At 47.0% G+C, this 24,248-nt stretch overlaps 1 long non-coding RNA gene across 15 annotated transcripts; it reads left to right on the top strand.

Moving 5' to 3' along the window:
- Window positions 1-11,880: 11,880 nt before the first annotated feature.
- On the top strand, window positions 11,881-13,629 carry LOC127919831 (uncharacterized). Of its 15 annotated transcripts, none has more exons than XR_008104234.1 (4): window positions 12,353-12,463; window positions 12,507-12,947; window positions 12,992-13,309; window positions 13,565-13,629. It is a non-coding gene; the product is annotated as an uncharacterized LOC127919831 (long non-coding RNA). The 15 variants fall into 15 exon arrangements; XR_008104233.1 differs by lacking the exon at window positions 13,565-13,629 and having other exon boundaries at window positions 12,507-12,638; window positions 12,693-12,947; window positions 12,992-13,507; XR_008104240.1 differs by lacking the exon at window positions 13,565-13,629 and having other exon boundaries at window positions 12,992-13,045; window positions 13,097-13,507.
- The last annotated feature ends 10,619 nt before the right edge of the window (window positions 13,630-24,248 follow it).

Raw genomic sequence — 24,248 nt, 5'->3', positions numbered from 1 at the left:
GCTCCACGCTTCCTGGTTCCAGAGCGTCCACATACTCCACGCTTCCTGGTTCCAGAGCTTCCTGGTTCCAGAGCTTCCTGGTTCCAGAGCGTCCACATACTCCACGCTTCCTGGTTCCAGAGCGTCCACATACTCCACGTTTCCTGGTTCCAGAGCGTCCACATACTCCACGCTTCCTGGTTCCAGAGCTTCCTGGTTCCAGAGCGTCCACATACTCCACGCTTCCTGGTTCCAGAGCGTCCACATACTCCACGCTTCCTGGTTCCAGAGCTTCCTGGTTCCAGAGCGTCCACATACTCCACGCTTCCTGGTTCCAGAGCTTCCTGGTTCCAGAGCGTCCACGTTCCAGAGCTTCCTGGATCCAGAGCTTCCTGGTTCCAGAGCTTCCTGGCTCCAGAGCTTCCTGGTTCCAGAGCTTCCTGGTTTCAGAGCTTCCTGGATCCAGAGCTTCCTGGTTTCAGAGCTTCCTGGAACCAGAGCTTCCTGTTTCCAGTGCTTCACAACATCCCTCCATGAAGCAGATACGGCTCTATGACGGTCCAATCCCATCAGGAACTATTCACACCCTTTAACAAGGGTTAAAGCACACAGCCTTGTAATCCCATGTGGACGATAGAAGAGATGGAGTTTTGCTCCAGTCAAGGAGTCAGTCATCCGTTTTATTGGACCAGGTGAGAGGATAGCTTTGGTTAGCATGCAGTCATCTGAAAGAACAAAGACTGTACCCCTCAAGGCTCCAAAATAGCAAGGTGTTAAAGAACACAGACTGTACCCCTCAAGGCTCCAAAATAGCAAGGTGTTAAAGAACACAGACTGTACCCCTCAAGGCTCCAAAATAGCAAGGTGTTAAAGAACACAGACTGTACCCCTCAAGGCTCCAAAATAGCAAGGTGTTAAAGAACACAGACTGTACCCCTCAAGGCTCCAAAATAACAAGGGTTAAAGAACACAGACTGTACCCCTCAAGGCTCCAAAATAACAAGGGTTAAAGAACACAGACTGTACCCCTCAAGGCTCCAAAATAACAAGGGTTAAAGAACACAGACTGTACCCAAGGCTCCAAAATAGCAAGGTGTTAAAGAACACAGACTGTACCCCTCAAGGCTCCAAAATAGCAAGGTGTTAAAGAACACAGACTGTACCTCTCAAGGCTCCAAAATAGCAAGGTGTTAAAGAACACAGACTGTACCTGATGGATGGGTGGATGGATGGATGGATGGATGGATGGATGGATGGATGGATGGATGATGGATGATGGATGGATGGATGGATGGATGGATGGATGGATGGATGGATGGATGGATGGATGGTGGATGGATGGATGGATGATGGATGGATGAATGGTGGAAGGATGGTGGATGGATGGAGGATGGATGGATGGATGATGGATGGATGAATGGAAGGATGGTGGATGGATGGATGGATGGATGGATGGATGGATGGATGATGGATGGATGGATGGATGGATGGATGGATGGATGGATGATGGATGGATGGATGGATGGATGGATGGATGGATGGATGATGGATGGATGGATGATGGATGGATGGATGATGGATGAAGGATGGATGGATGATGGATGGATGGATGAAGGATGGATGGATGGATGGATGGATGGATGGATGGATGGTGGATGGATGGATGGATGATGGATGGATGATGGATGGATGCCCTGTCAAGCATGAAACACTGAAAAATAAAATGACCAAAGGGAAAATAAACAAATCCACTTCCTGCTCTTGGAGAGTCTCCCCCTCTCTCCCCTCTCTCTCCCCCTCACCTCCCCCTCTATCTCCTCTCCTTTCCCCTCTCTCCCCTCTCTCTCCTCTCTCCTTCCCCCTCCACCTCCCCCCTCTCTCTCCTCTCCTTTCCCCTCTCTCCCCCTCACCTCCCACTCTCTCCCTCCTCTCACCTCCCCCTCTCTCTCCTCTCCTTCCCCCTCACCTCCCCTCTCTCTCCTTCCCCTCACCTCCCCCTCTCTCCCCCTCCCCTGGTTTAACCAGGCCACTTCCCCTTCCCTCTGGGTTTAACCAGGCCACATCCCTTCCCTCTGGGTTTAACCAGGCCACTTCTCTTCTCTCTGGGTTTAACCAGGCCACTTCTCTTCTCTCTGGGTTTAACCAGGCCACTTCTCTTCCCTCTGGGTTTAACCAGGCCACTTCTCTTCTCTCTGGGTTTAACCAGGCCACTTCTCTTCCCTCTGGGTTTAACCAGGCCACTTCTCTTCCCTCTGGGTTTAACGAGGCCACTTCTCTTCCTCTGGGTTTAACCAGGCCACTTCTCTTCTCTCTGGGTTTAACCAGGCCACTTCTCTTCCCTCTAGGTTTAACCAGGCCACATCCCTTGACCAAAATGACAGTACTGCCGAGTAGGCTAGCTCCTCTGGGTTTAACCAGGCCACTCCCTTCCCTCTGGGTTTAACCAGGCCACTTCCCTTCTCTCTGGGTTTAACCAGGCCACTTCCCTTCTCTCTGGGTTTAACCAGGCCACTTCTCTTCCCTCTGGGTTTAACCAGGCCACTTCTCTTCCCTCTGGGTTTAACCAGGCCACTTCCCTTCTCTCTGGGTTTAACCAGGCCACTCCCTTCTCTCTGGGTTTAACCAGGCCACTTCTTTTCCCTCTGGGTTTAACCAGGCCACTTCTCTTCCCTCTCACAGCCAGACCTGACCATTCTCTCTGGGTTTAACCAGGCCACATCCCTTCTCTCTGGGTTTAACCAGGCCACTTCCCTTCCCTCTGGGTTTAACCAGGCCACTTCTCTTCCCTCTGGGTTTAACCAGGCCACTTCTCTTCTCTCTGGGTTTAACCAGGCCACATCCCTTCCCTCTGGGTTTAACCAGGCCACTTCTCTTCCCTCTGGGTTTAACCAGGCCACATCCCTTCCCTCTGGGTTTAACCAGGCCACCTCTCTTCCCTCTGGGTTTAACCAGGCCACATCCCTTCTCTCTGGGTTTAACCAGGCCACATCCCTTCTCTCTGGGTTTAACCAGGCCACTTCCCTTCTCTCTGGGTTTAACCAGGCCACTTCTCTTCCCTCTGGGTTTAACCAGGCCACTTCTCTTCTCTCTGGGTTTAACCAGGCCACTTCCCTTCTCTCTGGGTTTAACCAGGCCACTTCTCTTCCCTCTGGGTTTAACCAGGCCACATCCCTTCTCTCTGGGTTTAACCAGGCCACTTCTCTTCTCTCTGGGTTTAACCAGGCCACTTCTCTTCCCTCTGGGTTTAACCAGGCCACTTCTCTTCCCTCTGGGTTTAACCAGGCCACTTCTCTTCTCTCTGGGTTTAACCAGGCCACTTCTCTTCTCTCTGGGTTTAACCAGGCCACTTCTCTTCTCTCTGGGTTTAACCAGGCCACTTCTCTTCTCTCTGGGTTTAACCAGGCCACTTCTCTTCCCTCTGGGTTTAACCAGGCCACTTCTCTTCCCTCTGGGTTTAACCAGGCCACTTCTCTTCCCTCTGGGTTTAACCAGGCCACTTCCCTTCCTCTGGGTTTAACCAGGCCACTTCTCTTCCCTCTGGGTTTAACCAGGCCACTTCTCTTCCCTCTGGGTTTAACCAGGCCACTTCTCTTCCCTCTGGGTTTAACCAGGCCACATCCCTTCTCTCTGGGTTTAACCAGGCCACTTCTCTTCCCTCTGGGTTTAACCAGGCCACTTCTCTTCCCTCTGGGTTTAACCAGGCCACTTCTCTTCCCTCTGGGTTTAACCAGGCCAGTTCTCTTTCAGACCAGTTCTCTTTCAGGCCAGTTCTCTTTCAGGCCAGTTCTTTTTCTCACACACACACACGGACACAGTCTTCTCCCTGGGGCAGATGCTGTTATAACCCAGTCTTCTCCCTGGGGATGATGCTGTTATAACCCAGTCTTCTCCCTGGGGATGATGCTGTTCTAACCCAGTCTTCTCCCTGGGGATGATGCTGTTATAACCCAGTCTTCTCCATGGGGATGATGCTGTTATAACCCAGTCTTCTCCCTGGGGATGATGCTGTTATAACCCAGTCTTCTCCCTGGGGATGATGCTGTTATAACCCAGTCTTCTCCCTGGGGATGATGCTGTTATATCCCAGGTTATACACACACACACACACACACACACATACATACATACGTACGTGTGGGGTACAGAGATGAGGTAGCCATTCAAAACCAATCTGTCCTTGCAACTCAGTACGTGACTTGTTAATTAATTTACACCTGAACTTATTTAGGGCCTAACAAAGGGGTTGATTACGTATTAACTCAATGCATCATTCTTGTTATTATATATATTATTTTTATTGTACCAATAAACAAAAACATTCATAGACATTTCCACATTTCATGTGTAATTATTGAGTAAAATATTTCTTAAAACATAAATCCACTTTGACACTAAGTCTAAATGTAATCCATTTTAAATTCAGTCTGTGACAAAACCTGGAAAAGGTCAAAGGTTGGGAAGACTTTCTGAAGGCACTCTAACTGTGTATAAAGGGACAGATAGTCAATAGTAGCAGCAGTGAATGTGATGAGTTAAAACGTGAAAGAAAAGACTGGGACTGGGAATGTGATGAGTTAAAGACTGGGACTGGGAATGTGATGAGTTAAAGACTGGGACTGGGAATGTGATGAGTTAAAGACTGGGACTGGGAATGTGATGAGTTAAAGACTGGGACTGGGGATGTGATGAGTTAAAGACTGGGACTGGGAATGTGATGAGTTAAAGACTGGGACTGGGGAATGTGATGAGTTAAAGACTGGGACTGGGAATGTGATGAGTTAAAGAAAAGACTGGGACTGGGAATGTGATGAGTTAAAGACTGGGACTGGGGATGTGATGAGTTAAAGACTGGGACTGGGGATGTGATGAGTTAAAGACTGGGACTGGGAATGTGATGAGTTAAAGACTGGGACTGGGAATGTGATGAGTTAAAGACTGGGACTGGGAATGTGATGAGTTAAAGACTGGGACTGGGAATGTGATGAGTTAAAGACTGGGACTGGGAATGTGATGAGTTAAAGACTGGGACTGGGAATGTGATGAGTTAAAGACTGGGACTGGGAATGTGATGAGTTAAAGACTGGGACTGGGAATGTGATGAGTTAAAGAAAAGACTGGGACTGGGAATGTGATGAGTTAAAGACTGGGACTGGGAATGTGATGAGTTAAAGAAAAGACTGGAAGACAAGGAGATGGAAAAGGTCTTGAAAGGATGGAGAAGGAAGGGGGTAGGAGATTTGATGAGACCTCACAATTCTTCCTCTCCCCTCTCTTCCTCCCTCTGTCCCCCTCTCCCCTCTCTTCCTCTCCCCTCTCTTCCTCCCTCTGTCCCCCTCTCCCCCTCCCTCTGTCCCCCTCTCAAGTCACTCCACCTCTCCACCCCTCCACCCCTCCACACTATTATATGAGTAGATTGGTAGAGAGATGGCTGATCAGAGCAGAGAGAGACAGAAGGGAGACCATATCTCTGTCCCAAATAGCACCCTAATTCCCTATACAGTGCACTACTTTAGACCAGGGTCCTATGGCACCCTATTCCCTATTTAGTACACTACTTTATACGGGGGCCCTATAGCACCCTATTCCCTATTTAGTACACTACTTTAGACCAGGGCCCATAGGGAATAGAGTGGCATTTGGGACACAGCCCATTAAATAGTTTAGATAGTGGGGATGGGAGTGGTTGGCTGACTGCGTTTAGGATAGCTGTTACCATAGCCGCGAGCCAATAAAGGAGGAGAACTCGTTAATATTGCAACACTGACCTTGTCAGAAACGTTGTCCACGGTTACTCGCCGTAGAAATATAATTACAGAACATTGACTTGAATGGGGATTGCTGTTCTATTTAATTACATTTCTATGGAAACACAACCTTGCAGATAACGAGCAGAGCATTCAATGTATCTGCTCAGAAGTTACGTTCACCTCAATAGCTGTCAGGCTACTGTAAGGTTACGTGTTGTAGAAGTAGACTACTGTCTTGGCTGTCAGGCTACTGTAAGGTTACGTGTTGTAGAAGTAGACTACTGTCTTGGCTGTCAGGCAACTGTAAGGTTACGTGTTGTAGAAGTAGACTACTGTCTTGGCTGTCAGGCTACTGTAAGGTTACGTGTTGTAGAAGTAGACTACTGTCTTGGCTGTCAGGCTACTGTAAGGTTACGTGTTGTAGTAGTAGACTACTGTCTTGGCTGTCAGGCTACTGTAAGGTTACATGTTGTAGAAGTAGACTACTGTCTTGGCTGTCAGGCTACTGTAAGGTTACGTGTTGTAGAAGTAGACTACTGTCTTGGCTGTCAGGCTACTGTAAGGATACGTGTTGTAGAAGTAGACTACTGTCTTGGCTGTCAGGCTACTGTAAGGTTACGTGTTGTAGAAGTAGACTACTGTCTTGGCTGTCAGGCTACTGTAAGGTTACGTGTTGTAGAAGTAGACTACTGTCTTGGCTGTCAGGCTACTGTAAGGACTACGTGTTGTACTGTAAGGTTAGACTACTGTCTTGGCTGTCAGGCTACTGTAAGGTTACGTGTTGTAGAAGTAGACTACTGTCTTGGCTGTCAGGCTACTGTAAGGTTACGTGTTGTAGAAGTAGACTACTGTCTTGGCTGTCAGGCTACTGTAAGGTTACGTGTTGTAGAAGTAGACTACTGTCTTGGCTGTCAGGCTACTGTAAGGTTACGTGTTGTAGAAGTAGACTACTGTCTTGGCTGTCAGGCTACTGTAAGGTTACGTGTTGTAGAAGTAGACTACTGTCTTGGCTGTCAGGCTACTGTAAGGATACGTATTGTAGAAGTAGACTACTGTCTTGGCTGTCAGGCTACTGTAAGGTTACGTGTTGTAGAAGTAGACCTACTGTCTTGGCTGTCAGGCTACTGTAAGGTTACGTGTTGTAGAAGTAGACTACTGTCTTGGCTGTCAGGCTACTGTAAGGTTACGTGTTGTAGAAGTAGACTACTGTCTTGGCTGTCAGGCTACTGTAAGGATACGTATTGTAGAAGTAGACTACTGTCTTGGCTGTCAGGCTACTGTAAGGTTACGTGTTGTAGAAGTAGACTACTGTCTTGGCTGTCAGGCTACTGTAAGGTTACGTGTTGTAGAAGTAGACTACTGTCTTGGCTGTCAGGCTACTGTAAGGTTACGTGTTGTAGAAGTAGACTACAGTCTTGGTTGTCAGGCTACTGTAAGGTTACGTGTTGTAGAAGTAGACTACAGTCTTGGTTGTCAGGCTACTGTAAGGTTACGTGTTGTAGAAGTAGACTACTGTCTTGGCTGTCAGGCTACTGTAAGGTTACGTGTTGTAGAAGTAGACTACTGTCTTGGCTGTCAGGCTACTGTAAGGTTACGTGTTGTAGAAGTAGACTACTGTCTTGGCTGTCAGGCTACTGTAAGGTTACGTGTTGTAGAAGTAGACTACTGTCTTGGCTGTCAGGCTACTGTAAGGTTACGTGTTGTAGAAGTAGACTACTGTCTTGGCTGTCAGGCTACTGTAAGGTTACGTGTTGTAGAAGTAGACTACTGTCTTGGCTGTCAGGCTACTGTAAGGTTACGTGTTGTAGAAGTAGACTACTGTCTTGGCTGTCAGGCTACTGTAAGGTTACGTGTTGTAGAAGTAGACTACTGTCTTGGCTGTCAGGCTACTGTAAGGTTACGTGTTGTAGAAGTAGACCTACTGTCTTGGCTGTCAGGCTACTGTAAGGTTACGTGTTGTAGAAGTAGACTACTGTCTTGGTTGTCAGGCTACTGTAAGGTTACGTGTTGTAGAAGTAGACTACTGTCTTGGCTGTCAGGCTACTGTAAGGTTACGTGTTGTAGAAGTAGACTACTGTCTTGGCTGTCAGGCTACTGTAAGGTTACGTGTTGTAGAAGTAGACTACTGTCTTGGCTGTCAGGCTACTGTAAGGTCACGTGTTGTAGAAGTAGACTACTGTCTTGGCTGTCAGGCTACTGTAAGGTTACGTGTTGTAGAAGTAGACTACTGTCTTGGCTGTCAGGCTACTGTAAGGTTACGTGTTGTAGAAGTAGACTACTGTCTTGGCTGTCAGGCTACTGTAAGGTCACGTGTTGTAGAAGTAGACTACTGTCTTGGCTGTCAGGCTACTGTAAGGTCACGTGTTGTGAAGTAGACTACTGTCTTGGCTGTCAGGCTACTGTAAGGTTACGTGTTGTAGAAGTAGACCTACTGTCTTGGCTGTCAGGCTACTGTAAGGTTACGTGTTGTAGAAGTAGACTACTGTCTTGGCTGTCAGGCTACTGTAAGGTTACGTGTTGTAGAAGTAGACTACTGTCTTGGGTGTCAGGCTACTGTAAGGTTACGTGTTGTAGAAGTAGACTACTGTCTTGGCTGTCAGGCTACTGTAAGGTTACGTGTTGTAGAAGTAGACTACTGTCTTGGCTGTCAGGCTACTGTAAGGTTACGTGTTGTAGAAGTAGACCTACTGTCTTGGTTGTCAGGCTACTGTAAGGTCACGTGTTGTAGAAGTAGACTACTGTCTTGGCTGTCAGGCTACTGTAAGGTCACGTGTTGTAGAAGTAGACTACTGTCTTGGCTGTCAGGCTACTGTAAGGTTACGTGTTGTAGAAGTAGACTACTGTCTTGGCTGTCAGGCTACTGTAAGGTTACGTGTTGTAGAAGTAGACTACTGTCTTGGCTGTCAGGCTACTGTAAGGTTACGTGTTGTAGAAGTAGACTACTGTCTTGGCTGTCAGGCTACTGTAAGGTCACGTGTTGTAGAAGTAGACTACTGTCTTGGCTGTCAGGCTACTGTAAGGTTACGTGTTGTAGAAGTAGACTACTGTCTTGGCTGTCAGGCTACTGTAAGGTTACGTGTTGTAGAAGTAGACCTACTGTCTTGGCTGTCAGGCTACTGTAAGGTTACGTGTTGTAGAAGTAGACTACAGTCTTGGCTGTCAGGCTACTGTAAGGTTACGTGTTGTAGAAGTAGTCTACTGTCTTGGCTGTCAGGCTACTGTAAGGTTACGTGTTGTAGAAGTAGACCTACTGTCTTGGCTGTCAGGCTACTGTAAGGTTACGTGTTGTAGAAGTAGACTACTGTCTTGGCTGTCAGGCTACTGTAAGGTTACGTGTTGTAGAAGTAGACTACTGTCTTGGCTGTCAGGCTACTGTAAGGTTACGTGTTGTAGAAGTAGACTACTGTCTTGGCTGTCAGGCTACTGTAAGGTTACGTGTTGTAGAAGTAGACTACTGTCTTGGCTGTCAGGCTACTGTAAGGTTACGTGTTGTAGAAGTAGACTACTGTCTTGGCTGTCAGGCTACTGTAAGGTTACGTGTTGTAGAAGTAGACTACTGTCTTGGCTGTCAGGCTACTGTAAGGATACGTATTGTAGGAGTAGACCTACTGTCTTGGCTGTCAGGCTACTGTAAGGATACGTATTGTAGAAGTAGTCTACTGTCTTGGCTGTCAGGCTACTGTAAGGTTACGTGTTGTAGAAGTAGACTACTGTCTTGGCTGTCAGGCTACTGTAAGGTTACGTGTTGTAGAAGTAGACTACTGTCTTGGCTGTCAGGCTACTGTAAGGTTACGTGTTGTAGAAGTAGTCTACTGTCTTGGCTGTCAGGCTACTGTAAGGTTACGTGTTGTAGAAGTAGACCTACTGTCTTGGCTGTCAGGCTACTGTAAGGTTACGTGTTGTAGAAGTAGACCTACTGTCTTGGCTGTCAGGCTACTGTAAGGTTACGTGTTGTAGAAGTAGACTACTGTCTTGACTGTTTAGGCTGACTTTGATGTGTTGTTATTGATGGGTCTAGTGTTTTGGCTGAACTCAGGCTACTGTCTTGGCTGTCAGGCTACTGTAAGGTTACGTGGTAGAAGTAGACCTACTGTCTTGGCTGTCAGGCTACTGTAAGGTTACGTGTTGTAGAAGTAGACTACTGTCTTGGCTGTCAGGCTACTGTAAGGTTACGTGTTGTAGAAGTAGACTACTGTCTTGGTTGTCAGGCTACTGTAAGGTTACGTGTTGTAGAAGTAGTCTACTGTCTTGGTTGTCAGGCTACTGTAAGGTTACGTGTTGTAGAAGTAGACCTACTGTCTTGGCTGTCAGGCTACTGTAAGGATACGTGTTGTAGAAGTAGACTACTGTCTTGGCTGTCAGGCTACTGTGAGGTTACGTGTTGTAGAAGTAGACCTACTGTCTTGGCTGTCAGGCTACTGTAAGGTCACGTGGGATGTAGAAGTAGTCTACTGTCTTGGCTGTCAGGCTACTGTAAGGTCACGTGTTGTAGAAGTAGTCTACTGTCTTGGCTTTCAGGCTACTGTAAGGTTACGTGTTGTAGAAGTAGACCTACTGTCTTGGTTGTCAGGCTACTGTAAGGTTACGTGTTGTAGAAGTAGACCTACTGTCTTGGTTGTCAGGCTACTGTAAGGTCACGTGTTGTAGAAGTAGACTACTGTCTTGGCTGTCAGGCTACTGTAAGGTTACGTGTTGTAGAAGTAGTCTACTGTCTTGGCTGTCAGGCTACTGTAAGGTCACGTGTTGTAGAAGTAGACTACTGTCTTGGCTGTCAGGCTACTGTAAGGTTACGTGTTGTAGAAGTAGACCTACTGTCTTGGTTGTCAGGCTACTGTAAGGTTACGTGTTGTAGAAGTAGACCTACTGTCTTGGTTGTCAGGCTACTGTAAGGTCACGTGTTGTAGAAGTAGTCTACTGTCTTGGCTGTCAGGCTACTGTAAGGTTACGTGTTGTAGAAGTAGACCTACTGTCTTGGTTGTCAGGCTACTGTAAGGTTACGTGTTGTAGAAGTAGACTACTGTCTTGGCTGTCAGGCTACTGTAAGGTTACGTGTTGTAGAAGTAGACTACTGTCTTGGCTGTCAGGCTACTGTAAGTTTACGTGTTGTAGAAGTAGACTACTGTCTTGGCTGTCAGGCTACTGTAAGGTTACGTGTTGTAGAAGTAGACTACTGTCTTGGCTGTCAGGCTACTGTAAGGTTACGTGTTGTAGAAGTAGACTACTGTCTTGGCTGTCAGGCTACTGTAAGGTTACGTGTTGTAGAAGTAGACTACTGACTTGGCTGTCAGGCTACTGTAAGGTTACGTGTTGTAGGAGTAGTCTACTGTCTTGGCTGTCAGGCTACTGTAAGGATACGTATTGTAGAAGTAGACTACTGTCTTGGCTGTCAGGCTACTGTAAGGTTACGTGTTGTAGAAGTAGACTACTGTCTTGGCTGTCAGGCTACTGTAAGGTTACGTGTTGTAGAAGTAGACTACTGTCTTGGCTGTCAGGCTACTGTAAGGTTACGTGTTGTAGAAGTAGACCTACTGTCTTGGCTGTCAGGCTACTGTAAGGTTACGTGTTGTAGAAGTAGACTACTGTCTTGGCTGTCAGGCTACTGTAAGGTTACGTGTTGTAGAAGTAGACCTACTGTCTTGGCTGTCAGGCTACTGTAAGGTTACGTGTTGTAGAAGTAGACTACTGTCTTGGCTGTCAGGCTACTGTAAGGTTACGTGTTGTAGAAGTAGACTACTGTCTTGGCTGTCAGGCTACTGTAAGGTTACGTATTGTAGAAGTAGACTACTGTCTTGGCTGTCAGGCTACTGTAAGGTTACGTATTGTAGAAGTAGACTACTGTCTTGGCTGTCAGGCTACTGTAAGGTTACGTATTGTAGAAGTAGACTACAGTCTTGGCTGTCAGGCTACTGTAAGGTTACGTATTGTAGAAGTAGACTACTGTCTTGGCTGTCAGGCTACTGTAAGGTTACGTGTTGTAGAAGTAGACTACTGTCTTGGCTGTCAGGCTACTGTAAGGTTACGTGTTGTATGAGGGATGAACTCTGATGTTGTCTGACTGTATTGATGGGTCTCAGGAGGTTTATGGGGGATGAACTGTGATGTCTGACTGTATTGATGGGTCTCAGGAGGTTTATGAGGATGAACTTGTTGTCTGACTGTATTGATGGGTCTCAGGAGGTTTATGAGGGATGAACTCTGATGTCTGACTGTATTGATGGGTCTCAGGAGGTTTATGAGGATGAACTCTGATGTTGTCTGACTGTATTGATGGGTCTCAGGAGGTTTATGATGAACTCTGATGTCTGTCTGTATTGATGGGTCTCAGGAGGTTTATGAGGGATGAACTCTGATGTTGTCTGACTGTATTGATGGGTCTCTACTGGTTTATGAGGGATGAACTCTGAGTCTGACTGTATTGATGGGTCTCAGGAGGTTTATGAGGGATGAACTCTGATGTCTGACTGTATTGATGGGTCTCAGGAGGTTTATGGGGTCTCAGAGAGGGATGAACTCTGATGTCTGACTGTATTGGGTCTCAGGAGGTTGGGTCTGTCTGAGGAGGGGTTTATTTACTGAACTCTGATGTCTCTGACTGTATTGATGGGTCTCAGGAGGTTTATGAGGGATGAACTCTGATGTCTGACTGTATTGATGGGTCTCAGGAGGTTTATGAGGGATGAACTCTGATGTCTGACTGTATTGATGGGTCTCAGGAGGTTTATGAGGGATGAACTCTGGTTGACTGTATTGATGGGTCTCAGGAGGTTTAGAGGGATGAAGATGTCTGACTGTATTGATGGGTCTCAGGAGGTTTATGAGGGATGAACTCTGATGTCTGACTGTATTGATGGGTCTCAGGAGGTTTATGAGGGATGAACTCTGATGTCTGACTGTATTGATGGGTCTCAGGAGGTTTATGAGGGATGAACTCTGATGTTGTCTGACTGTATTGATGGGTCTCAGGAGGTTTATGAGGGATGAACTCTGATGTCTGACTGTATTGATGGGTCTCAGGAGGTTTATGAGGGATGAACTCTGATGTCTGACTGTATTGATGGGTCTCAGGAGGTTTATGAGGGATGAACTCTGATGTCTGACTGTATTGATGGGTCTCAGGAGGTTTATGAGGGATGAACTCTGATGTCTGACTGTATTGATGGGTCTCAGGAGGTTTATGAGGGATGAACTCTGATGTCTGACTGTATTGATGGGTCTCAGGAGGTTTATGAGGGATGAACTCTGACTGTATTGATGGGTCTCAGGAGGTTTATGAGGGATGAACTCTGATGTTGTCTGACTGTATTGATGGGTCTCAGGAGGTTTATGAGGGATGAACTCTGATGTCTGACTGTATTGATGGGTCTCAGGAGGTTTATGAGGGATGAACTCTGATGTTGTCTGACTGTATTGATGGGTCTCAGGAGGTTTATGAGGGATGAACTCTGATGTCTGACTGTATTGATGGGTCTCAGGAGGTTTATGAGGGATGAACTCTGATGTTGTCTGACTGTATTGATGGGTCTCAGGAGGTTTATGAGGGATGAACTCTGATGTTGTCTGACTGTATTGATGGGTCTCAGGAGGTTTATGAGGGATGAACTCTGATGTCTGACTGTATTGATGGGTCTCAGGAGGTTTATGAGGGATGAACTCTGATGTCTGACTGTATTGATGGGTCTCAGGAGGTTTATGAGGGATGAACTCTGATGTCTGACTGTATTGATGGGTCTCAGGAGGTTTATGAGGGATGAACTCTGATGTCTGACTGTATTGATGGGTCTCAGGAGGTTTATGAGGGATGAACTCTGATGTCTGACTGTATTGATGGGTCTCAGGAGGTTTATGAGGGATGAACTCTGATGTTGTCTGACTGTATTGATGGGTCTCAGGAGGTTTATGAGGGATGAACTCTGACACATGAGGGATGTTTATGAGGGATGTTGTCTGACACAATGTTGAAGTAGTACACACACACACCCTCTCTCAAACACACACACACACACAGACACACACACACACACACACACACACACACACACACACACACACACACACACACACACACACACACACACACACACACACACACACACACACACACACACACACACACACACACACACACACACACACACATCCCTCTTTCTCTCTCTCTCTAACACACACAGACACACACACACACAGACACACACACATCCCTCTTTCTCTCTCTCTCTAACACACACACACGGACACACACACATCCCTCTCTCTCTCTCTCTCTCTCTCTAACACACACACATCCCTCTTTCTCTCTCTCTCTCTAACACACACACAGACACACACCCCTCTCTCTAACACACACACACATCCCTCTTTCTCTCTCTAACACACACACACACACACACACACACACACACACACACACACACACACACACACACACACACACACACACACACACACACATCCCTCTCTCTCTCTAACACACACACAGACACACACACATCCCTCTTTCTCTCTCTCTCTCTCTCTACACACACACATCCCTCTTTCTCTCTCTCTCTCTAACACACACACACACACACACACACACACACACACACACACACACACACACACACACACACACACACACACACACACACACACACACACACACACACACACACACACACATCCCTCTTTCTCTTTCTCTCTAACACACACACAGACACACACCCCACTCTCTAACACACACACACATCCCTCTTTCTCTCTCTAACACACACACACACACACACACACACACACACACACACACACACACACACACACACACACACACACACACACACACACACACACACACACACACACACACACACACACACATCCCTCTTTCTCTTTCTCTGTAACACACACACAGACACACACCCCTCTCTCTAACACACACACACATCCCTCTTTCTCTCTAACACACACACATCCCTCTCTCTCTAACACACACACACACACACACACACATCCCTCTTTCTCTCTAACACACACACATCCCTCTCTCTCTAACACACACACACAAACAGACACACACACATCCCTCTTTCTCTCTAACACACACACACAAACAGACACACACACATCCCTCTTTCTCTCTAACACACACACACACACACACACACACACACACACACACACACACACACACACACACACACACACACACACACACACACACACACACACACACACACACACACACAGAGACACACACACATCCCTCTCTCTCTAACACACACACACAGAGACACACACACATCCCTCTCTCTCTAACACACACACACAGAGACACACACATCCCTCTTTCTCTCTAACACACACACAGACACACACATCCCTCTCTCTCTAACACACACACAGAGACACACACACATCCCTCTCTCTCTAACACACACACACACAGACACACACACATCCCTCTCTCCCTCTCTCTCTCTCTAACACACACACACACACACACACACACACACAGACACACACACATCCCTCTCTCCCTCTCTCTCTCTCTAACACACACACATACACACATACACACACACAGACACACACACACAGCCCTGCAACAGAGGAAGGAGTAGCAGACCTTGCAGAAGGATTAAATCTCTCTCTCCCTCTCTCTCTCTCTCTCTCTCTCTCTCTCTCTCTCTAACACACACACACACAGACACACACACATACACACATACACACACACAGACACACAGCCCTGCAACAGAGGAAGGAGTAGCAGACCTTGCAGAGGATTAAATCCCTCTTGTTGGTGAATGATTGATGGGAAGCACAATCAACCACAATTAATAGGGGGGAAACCGTGTGTGTGTGTGTGTGTGTGTGTGTGTGTGTGTGTGTGTGTGTGTGTGTGTGTGTGTGTGTGTGTGTGTGTGTGTGTGTGTGTGTGTGTGTGTGTGTGTGTGTGTGTGTGTGTGTGTGTATATAGCTGGCAGTCTAGGATCGATGCACCTCATTACACATGTGCATCCCAGATGAGCTTGAAATCCGTTCGGCCCAGTCATGTGACCGTAGTTGCCACGGGGACATGATTCATCGTTGGCCAGACAGTGTTGTAATGTCTGAACAGAACCAACGGTTAAGGAACATCCTACTACCTAGAGGATGGAGAGTTGTACTGTCCTAGAGGATGGAGTGTTGTACTGTCCTAGAGGATGGAGTGTTGTACTGTCCTAGAGGATGGAGTGTTGTACTGTCCTACTACCTAGAGGATGGAGAGTTGTAATGTCCTACTACCTAGAGGATGGAGAGTTGTACTGTCCTAGAGGATGGAGTGTTGTACTGTCCTAGAGGATGGAGTGTTGTACTGTCCTAGAGGATGGAGTGTTGTACTGTCCTACTACCTAGAGGATGGAGAGTTGTACTGTCCTACTACCTAGAGGATGGAGAGTTGTACTGTCCTAGAGGATGGAGAGTTGTACTGTCCTAGAGGATGGAGTGTTGTACTGTCCTACTACCTAGAGGATGGAGTGTTGTACTGTCCTAGAGGATGGAGTGTTGTACTGTCCTAGAGGATGGAGAGTTGTACTGTCCTAGAGGATGGAGTGTTGTACTGTCCTACTACCTAGAGGATGGAGTGTTGTACTGTCCTAGAGGATGGAGAGTTGTACTGTCCTAGAGGATGGAGTGTTGTACTGTCCTACTACCTAGAGGATGGAGAGTTGTACTGTCCTACTACCTAGAGGATGGAGTGTTGTACTGTCCTAGAGGATGGAGTGTTGTACTGTCCTAGAGGATGGAGTGTTGTACTGTCCTACTACCTAGAGGATGGAGTGTTGTACTGTCCTACTACCTAGAGGATGGAGTGTTGTACTGTCCTAGAGGATGGAGTGTTGTACTGTCCTAGAGGATGGAGTGTTGTACTGTCCTAGAGGATGGAGTGTTGTACTGTCCTAGAGGATGGAGTGTTGTACTGTCCTAGAGGATGGAGAGTTGTACTGTCCTAGAGGATGGAGTGTTGTACTGTCCTACTACCTAGAGGATGGAGTGTTGTACTGTCCTAGAGGATGGAGTGTTGTACTGTCCTAGAGGATGGAGTGTTGTACTGTCCTAGAGGATGGAGTGTTGTACTGTCCTACTACCTAGAGGATGGAGAGTTGTACTGTCCTACTACCTAGAGGATGGAGTGTTGTACTGTCCTAGAGGATGGAGTGTTGTACTGTCCTAGAGGATGGAGTGTTGTACTGTCCTAGAGGATGGAGTGTTGTACTGTCCTAGAGGATGGAGTGTTGTACTGTCCTACTACCTAGAGGATGGAGTGTTGTACTGTCCTAGAGGATGGAGTGTTGTACTGTCCTAGAGGATGGAGTGTTGTACTGTCCTAGAGGATGGAGTGTTGTACTGTCCTACTACCTAGAGGATGGAGTGTTGTACTGTCCTAGAGGATGGAGAGTTGTACTGTCCTACTACCTAGAGGATGGAGTGTTGTACTGTCCTAGAGGATGGAGTGTTGTACTGTCCTACTACCTAGAGGATGGAGTGTTGTACTGTCCTACTACCTAGAGGATGGAGAGTTGTACTGTCCTACTACCTAGAGGATGGAGAGTTGTACTGTCCTACTACCTAGAGGATGGAGAGTTGTACTGTCCTACTACCTAGAGGATGGAGTGTTGTACTGTCCTAGAGGATGGAGTGTTGTACTGTCCTAGAGGATGGAGTGTTGTACTGTCCTAGAGGATGGAGTGTTGTACTGTCCTAGAGGATGGAGAGTTGTACTGTCCTACTACCTAGAGGATGGAGTGTTGTACTGTCCTAGAGGATGGAGTGGTGTACTGTCCTACTACCTAGAGGATGGAGTGTTGTACTGTCCTAGAGGATGGAGTGGTGTACTGTCCTACTACCTAGAGGATGGAGTGTTGTACTGTCCTAGAGGATGGAGAGTTGTACTGTCCTACTACCTAGAGGATGGAGAGTTGTACTGTCCTAGAGGATGGAGTGTTGTACTGTCCTGTTCCATCTCCTCTGTCTGGTGATGCTATGGGACTAGGTACTGTCTCTCCTGTTCCATCTCCTCTGTCTGGTGATGCTATGGGACTAGGTACTGTCTCTCCTGTTCCATCTCCTCTGTCTGGTGATGCTATGGGACTAGGTACTGTCTCTCCTGTTCCATCTCCTCTGTCTGGTGATGCTATGGGACTAGGTACTGTCTCTCCTGTTCCATCTCCTCTGTCTGGTGATGCTATGGGACTAGGTACTGTCTCTCCTGTTCCATCTCCTCTGTCTGGTGATGCTATGGGACTAGGTACTGTCTCTCCTGTTCCATCTCTTCTGTCTGGTGATGCTATGGGACTAGGTACTGTCTCTCCTGTTCCATCTCTTCTGTCTGGTGATGCTATGGGACTAGGTACTGTCTCTCCTGTTCCATCTCCTTCTGTCTGGTGATGCTATGGGACTAGGTACTGTCTCTCCTGTTCCATCTCTTCTGTCTGGTGATGCTATGGGACTAGGTACTGTCTCTCTGGTGATGCTATGGGACTGTTCCATCTCCCTCTGTCTGGTGATGCTATGGGACTAGGTACTGTCTCTCCTGTTGCCATCTCCTCTGTCTGGTGATGCTATGGGACTAGGTACTGTCCTGTTCCATCTCCTCTGTCTGTGATGCCATCTCCTCTGTCTGGTGATGCTATGGGACTAGGTACTGTCTCTCCTGTTCCATCTGTCCTCTGTCTGGTGATGCTATGGGACTAGGTACTGTCTCTCTGTTCCATGCTATATGGACTAGGTACTGTCTCAGCCCTTCTGTCTGGTGATGCTATGGGACTAGGTACTGTCCTCCTGTTCCATCTCCTTCTGTCTGGTGATGCTATGGGACTAGGTACTGTCTCTCCTGTTCCATCTCCCTCTGTCTGGTGATGCTATGGGACTAGGTACTGTCTCTCCTGTTCCATCTCTTCTGTCTGGTGATGCTATGGGACTAGGTACTGTCTCTCCTGGTGATGCCATACTGTCCTCTGTCTGGTGATGTTATGGGACTAGGTACTGTCCCTCAGCCCTCTGTCTGTGATCCATCTCCTCTGTCTGGTGATGCTATGGGACTAGGTACTGTCCTCCTGTTCATCTCCTTCTGTCTGGTGATGCTATGGGACTAGGTACTGTCCCTCAGCCCTCTGTCTGGTGATGACATGACTCCTTCTGTCTGGTGATGTCTATGATGGACTAGGTACTGTCCCTCAGCCCTTCTGTCTGGTGATGACAGGTACTGTCTCCTTCTGTCTGGTGATGCTATATGGACTAGGTACTGTCCCTGAGTGACCCTGGTGATGCTATATGACTAGGTACCAGCCCTTCTGTCTGGTGATGCTATACTGGGACTAGGTACTGTCTCTCCCTGTTGACAGCCCTTCTGTCTGGTGATGCTATGGGACTAGGTACTGTCCCTGAGTGACAGCCCTTCTGTCTGGTGATGCTATGGGACTAGGTACTGTCCCTGAGTGACAGCCCTTCTGTCTGGTGATGCTATGGGACTAGGTACTGTCCCTGAGTGACAGCCCTTCTGTCTGGTGATGCTATGGGACTAGGTACTTTCCCTGAGTGACAGCCCTTCTGTCTGGTGATGCTATGGGACTAGGTACTGTCCCTGAGTGACAGCCCTTCTGTCTGGTGATGCTATGGGACTAGGTACTGTCCCTGAGTGACAGCCCTTCTGTCTGGTGATGTTATGGGACTAGGTACTGTCCCTGAGTGACAGCCCTTCTGTCTGGTGATGCTATGACAGGACTGGTGATGGACTAGGTACTGTCCCTGAGTGACAGCCCTTCTGTCTGGTGATGCTATATGACTAGGTACTGTCCCTGAGTGACAGCCCTTCTGTCTGGTGATGCTATATGACTAGGTACTGTCCCTGAGTGACAGCCCTTCTGTCTGGTGATGCTATGTGACTAGGTACTGTCCCTGAGTGACAGCCCTTCTGTCTGGTGATGCTATGGGACTAGGTACTGTCCCTGAGTGACAGCCCTTCTGTCTGGTGATGCTATATGACTAGGTACTGTCCCTGAGTGACAGCCCTTCTGTCTGGTGATGCTATGGGACTAGGTACTGTCCCTGAGTGACAGCCCTTCTGTCTGGTGATGCTATATGACTAGGTACTGTCCCTGAGTGACAACCCTTCTGTCTGGTGATGCTATGGGACTAGGTACTGTCCCTGAGTGACAGCCCTTCTGTCTGGTGATGCTATATGACTAGGTACTGTCCCTGAGTGACAGCCCTTCTGTCTGGTGATGCTATATGTCTAGGTACTTTCCCTGAGTGACAGCCCTTCCCTAATTCTCAAAGCCTGGGCTGCAGCAGCTGCATCGATTATTTCGCTCATCTCTTTTTAATCCTCCTCCACAATCTCTCTCTCTTCCTTTACCATAAATAAATACTTGGATTAAGCCCTGGATTTACGCTGACAGGGCGGGGCTTAACGAGCTAAGGAGACTAAATACCCCACCTTGTCTCTAAAGCTCAGCATGTCAGAGAAGCCAACAGCCAGGGAGATATGGCCCTGCATCCCAAATACAACCCTATTCCTTTAATAGTGAGCGACTATTGACCAGGGCCTATAGGGTGCACTATCAAGGGAATAGGGTGCACTATCAAGGGAATATGGTGCACTATCAAGGGAATAGGGTGCACTATCAAGGGAATAGGGTGCACTATCAAGGGAATAGGGTGCACTATCAAGGGAATAGGGTGCACTATCAAGGGAATAGGGTGCACTATCAAGGGAATAGGGTGCACTATCAAGGGAATAGGGTGCACTATCAAGGGAATAGGGTGCCATATGGAATACATACATAAGGGGAACTTTTAAATAGTTTCAAAGTGCTGCCCTATTGTCAAGATAAGGCTGATTGATGACTGGACTCGATACTGTAAGAGAGCTAAACCGGTGGACCTGTAGGCCAAACTAAACTAAGCAGATGGGATTCTGTAGCAGACTTCTGCTGTTCTCCTCTTTACTGATTAGATGAAGTCACTGCCCAGTAACACGAGCCTACCAGACGAGCTAAATGGATCTATGCTCACTTCGAGGCAAGCAACACTGAACCATGCATGAGAGCACTAGCTGTTCTGGACGATTGTGTGATCAGGCTCTCCGTAGCCCATGTGAATAAGACCTTTAAACAAATCAACATTCTCAAGGCCGCAGGGCCAGACGGATTACCAGGACTCGTACTGAGAGCATGCGCTAACCACCTGGCAATTGTCTTCCCTGACGTGTTCAACCTCTCCCTGATCCAGTCTGTAATACCTACATGTTTCAAACAGATCACCATAGTCTCTGTTCCCAAGAACGCCAAGGTAACCTGTCTAAATGACTATGGCCCAATAGCACTCACATTTGTAGCTTTTAAAAGCTGGTCATGGCTCACATCAACACCATCATCGCAGGCACCATGGACCCACTTCAAGTTGCATACCGACCCAAAAGATCCACAGATGACGCAATCTCTATTTCCCTCCACACTGTCTTCTCCCACCTGGACAAGAGGAACACCTATGTGAGAATGCTGTTCATTGGCTACCTCTCAGCATTTAAGACCATAGTGCCCTCCAAGGTCATCACTAATCTGAGGACCCTGGGACTCAACACCTCCCTCTGCAACTGGATCCTGGACTTCCTGACGGGTCGTCCCCAGGTGGGGAGGGTATGTAGCAACACATCTGCCACGCTGATCCTCAACACTGGAGATCCCCAGGGGTGCGTGCTAAGTCCCCTCCTGTACTCCCTGTTCATCCACAGCTGCACGACTTCAACAACATTATTAAGTTTCCTAACAACATGATGGTGGTAGGATTGATCACCGATGGCGAGGAGACAGCCTACAGGGAGGAGGTTAGATGCCTGGCAGTTTGATGCCAGGACAACATCCTCTCCTTTAACGTCAGCAAGACAAAGGAGCTGATTGTGGACTACCGGAAATGGAGACCAGAGCGCGCCACCATTCACATCGACAGGGCTGTAGTGTCCAAATCACTAAGGATCTATTCATGGTCCACACATACCAGCACAGTCGTGAATAGGGCACGACAAAGCCTCTTCCCCATAAGGAGGTAGAAAAGATTTGGCATGGGGACCTCAGATCCTCAAGAAGTTCTACAGCTGCACCATTGGGAGCATCTTAACTGGCTGCATCACCGCTTGGTACGGTAACTGCTTGGCATCCGACACAGATGCAGACACAGGAGGCAGATGGTTGGAGTCTTACAGTGTTTATTAATCCAAAAGGAGTAGGCAAGACAATGGTCGTGGACAGGCAAAAAGGTCAAAACTAGATCAGAGTCCAGGAGGTACAGAGTGGCAGACAGGCTCGTGGTCAAGGCAGGCAGAATGGTCAGGCAGGCGGGTACAAAGTCCAGAAACAGGCGAGGGTCAAAACCAGGAGAACTAGAAAAAAAACAAAGCAAAAATCAGGTGAACGGGAAAAACGCTGGTTGACTTGGCAACATACAAGACGAACTGACACAGAGAGAAAGTAAACACAGGGATAAATACACTGGTACAGAGAGAAAGGAAACACAGGGATAAATACACTGGGAAAAACAAGACACCTGGAGGGGGTGGAGACAATAACAGGAACAGGTGAAACAGATCAGGGCATGACAGCAAGGCGCTACACAGGGTGGTGTGGACAGCCCAGTACATCACTGGGACTGAGCTCCCTGCCATCCAGGACCTCTATACCAGGCGGTGTCAGAGGGTAGTGTACAGCCCAGTACAACACTGGGACCAAGCTCCATGCCATCCAGGACCTCTATACCAGGCGGTGTCAGAGGGTATGTACAGCCATGTTACAACACTGGGACTCTCCCTATATAGTCATGTTATGTACCTGGTACTCACTGTATATAGCCATGTTATTACCTGGTGTTATTACCTGGTGTACAGCCCAGTAACACTAGGACCATGTTAGCTACCTGCCATTCAGGACCTCTATACCAGGCGGTGTCAGAGGGTAGTGTACTTCCTGTAAACACTGGGACCATGCTATTACCTGGTACATCCAGGACCTCTATACCATGTTATGTCAGAGGGTACTTCCTGTATATAGCCATGTTATTACCTGGTACTTCCTGTATATAGCCATGTGGATACCTGGTCGGTGTCAGAGAAATATAGCAATGGACCCACTAAAGACTACCTGGTACATCCAAGTCATAGACCATGTTACAACCTGCTACTTCCCCACCTGGCATATAGCTACATGTGGAAGGCACCTGGTACTTCCTGTATTAACCATGTTATTCACTACTAATCAACAGGACCTGATACTTCCTGTACCCTAACCATGTTACTACCTGGTACTTAAATATATAACCATGTTATTACTACTGGTACTATCTGTATATAACCATGTTATTACCTGGTACTTTGTATATAGCTGCATGTTATTACCTGGTACTATCCTGTATATAACCTATGTTATTACCTATATGTATCCTTACTACCCTGCTATGTCTATTATCTATTCTTTACCCCTATATTCTACTGTCTATCTATCCTTTACCCTACCTATATGTATATCTACTGTCTATTATCTACCTTTACCCCTACCTATATGTACATATCTACTTTCTATTATCTATCCTTTACCCCTACCATATCGTACATAACTCTCTGTCTATTATCTACGCCTTTAACTCAGCTAGTACAGTCTGTCTATCCCATCTATCCTTTACCCTACCCTATGTACATATCTACTGGACCCATATTATCTATCCTTTGCCCCTACCTATATGTGTCTATATCTACCAATGTGTGTCATTATCATTAATACCCCTACCTCATATGTACATGATCTACTGTCTAATAAATATCCTTTACAGGCTAATCCTATAAAACTGTAATCATCCCCATTCTACAGACTACCTATTCCTTTACCCCTACCTAGGGATGTACATATCTACTGTCTATTAAGGGGACCCCTACCTATTTGAGTGTCATATCATCTGCTGTCTATTATCTATGGATTTACCCCTACCTATATGTACATATGCTGATGGGGAAGGATTCTGACTGTCTAGGTATCTATCCTTTACCCCTACCTATATGTACATATCTACTGTCTATTACTATCCTCCTTTTCCTATATGTACATATCTACTGTCTATTATCTACTGTTACCCCTAGAGATATGTAGAGAACTGTCTATAAACACAGTAGAGAACTGTTAGACACAGTAGAGAACTGTCTAGACACAGTAGAGAACTGTTATAGAGACAGTACAGAACTGTTATAGAGACAGTAGAGAACTGTCTATAAACACATCCTTTAACTACCTATATGTACAGTATCTAACTGTCTATTAGATCCTTTACCCCTACCTATACTGTACATATCTACTGTCTAGAATCTATCCTATAGACCCCTAGTACAGAACTGTTATAGACTGTCTAGAGACTATCTACTGTATCAATCCTTTACCCCTACATATGTACATATCTACTGTCTATATCTATCCTTTACCCCTACCTATATGTACATATCTACTGTCTAGTATCTATCCTTTA

The sequence above is a fragment of the Oncorhynchus keta genome, unplaced genomic scaffold (assembly GCF_023373465.1).
Source record: "Oncorhynchus keta strain PuntledgeMale-10-30-2019 unplaced genomic scaffold, Oket_V2 Un_contig_17611_pilon_pilon, whole genome shotgun sequence".
Taxonomy (NCBI): domain Eukaryota; kingdom Metazoa; phylum Chordata; class Actinopteri; order Salmoniformes; family Salmonidae; genus Oncorhynchus; species Oncorhynchus keta.
Note: the sequence above shows the minus strand (reverse complement) of the source record. Positions and strands in the feature narration are given on the sequence as shown.